Here is a 2093-nt window from a genome sequence, read left to right as displayed (position 1 = left end):
ATATATATATATATATATATATATATATATATATATATATATATATATATATATATATATACGTACCATAAAGAATAGTTTGTGCCTTCAAGTCGTTGCTCATAGGAAGACGTTACTTGGATTACAAAACCGAATATCTTCAGAACGGCTCCAAATGACACAAAACTAATATAAGTGAGTAGAACATGATGGAATAACGTAAAATCAAGGGGCCAATGTTAAATAAAAAAAAAACGGCGTTTCCCTTTAAGTGGGATACACCACGCTTAAAAATTTGTAAAACCCCCGAGGGTCAGAGACTCTCCCACCGCAGTCTCCTAAAATCCTGTGGGAAACACTGATATAATTGCATTTAGGTTTAAAAAAAAACAAAAACTTTTTTCTCTGTCAATAAGCTCTCAGCAGAACTAAAGCGGAAATGTTTTAGTTTAAAGGAACATTGTTTTTTTCCAGTTATTTATAAAAAAATAATCATCAGATTAATCGATTATCATGATAATTGTTGTTTGCAGCCTGGTTTGCACATATAATAAAAAAAATAAATATATATAGTCTATATGGTTAGAGCAAATTTATTGTGTCACTGCTACTGTTGAACTGCTGCAGTAAGGAGGTTAGAAATAATCCCATTATGTGGTTTTAGGGGTATTGTGATGTATTCTAGTGTTAAAACTATTATAATTATTTCCAGTCTTGCAGTCTTATAACATTGGATAACAGTAATTTGCTCTTGTTTATGTGTGAATGCAGCAAAAATAGGAAGACACAGCAGAGATGGAGGAACAGGCCAGAATGAGGAGACAGAGATGGAACAAGAAGCTGGTAAGAATTTGTAGTTCAATCTTTTTTTATTCACAATGTCTTGTTTTTCATGTTTCCGGCTCCTGCAGCATTAAACTTGTTCTGCGTAAGACAGCCAGACTCAGGCCGACTTCTTACTGAAATCCTCTCAGACGGTTAATTATTTCCAATATTAAGCTGTTAATAAGGATTAAATGTGAAATAAATCCTAAAAAATAGATGGGATGCAGGAATACTTTTTTTTTGTCCTAAACCACCTTCATTATCATGAAATATTTTGTGGGGAATCCCCAGATGATGGGAATGTCTAGCTCCACCCCTGCTGCAGCTGCAGAGGCTCCCCTGGCTGGGATTTGAACTCTGGCTTCATTTTCAGGACTGACATTTGTAAAAGCAGTGCTCCCCCTGGTGGTGGCTCTACGTGTTACATCTTCTTCACCGTCTTTTTAACTTCAGCGGCCCTGATCTCCTCTTCCTTACAAATAGTTTGCCTACATTTCAAGACATAAGACATCTGGAGAAAACTCTTCTTCTAGAAGTATAACAAAAGACAACATTAAAATGTTTTGTAATGCTGAAGAAAAATGTCAAAGCTGCACCAGCTATCAGAAACCAACATATCTTTATCAGTAGGTTTGCTAATCTCAGTTTTAAGCATTTTATACATGTATTATTATATTTATACAAGCTACTGTATAGTATTTATTCTATATTAATGGTTTATTGCAGCTTATCTTTAAAGATGCCTCCAAATCCAAAGGAAAGAGTCAAAGTAAACGTTGAAAAGGAAAACTGGAGGATGCGGGCATCGATCCCGCTACCTCTCGCATGCTAAGCGAGCGCTCTACCATTTGAGCTAATCCCCCCTGTGAGCCATTTCTCCGAGAAGGGCGTAGATATCCCATGTACATGTGAGTCGATGACAGATGTCTCCTTACACCCACTACAGAGAGTTTTGTGGTTCCACTTGTGATACATTTGACCACAGCAGAGTCACCTTACCAGGGCCTCAGACCTGAATTAGCAACACAGCAGCGTTACTCACTGTGAACTTACAGCAATCACCTGATTGGCTGACTGTAGGCAGGGAACCAGTGGGATTGGTCTCCGATGTAAAAGAAGGAAGCCCCAGGGCAGCTGATAAAAATAGAAATAATGGCAGGTAGTGACAGGCAGTAAATAAACTCAGAGGCAGAAGCTGGAGGTTATTTTTTACTCTGCTGATTCCACCTATCCGTGAAGTAGCTCAATAGATCCAGAGCTGCCAAGTTTCAGAAGAAAATGTCAAGAGT

At 37.6% G+C, this 2093-nt stretch overlaps 1 non-coding gene across 1 annotated transcript; it reads right to left on the bottom strand.

Moving 5' to 3' along the window:
• Window positions 1-1594: 1594 nt before the first annotated feature.
• On the bottom strand, window positions 1595-1667 carry trnaa-agc. The gene has a single exon. It is a non-coding gene; the product is annotated as a tRNA-Ala (tRNA).
• Between the last annotated feature and the right edge of the window lie 426 nt (window positions 1668-2093).

Source organism: Cyprinodon variegatus, unplaced genomic scaffold, assembly GCF_000732505.1.
Source record: "Cyprinodon variegatus isolate N-32 unplaced genomic scaffold, C_variegatus-1.0 Scaffold65, whole genome shotgun sequence".
In the NCBI taxonomy this organism is placed as follows: Eukaryota; Metazoa; Chordata; class Actinopteri; order Cyprinodontiformes; family Cyprinodontidae; genus Cyprinodon; species Cyprinodon variegatus.
This window is presented reverse-complemented; position numbering and strand designations above follow the sequence as displayed.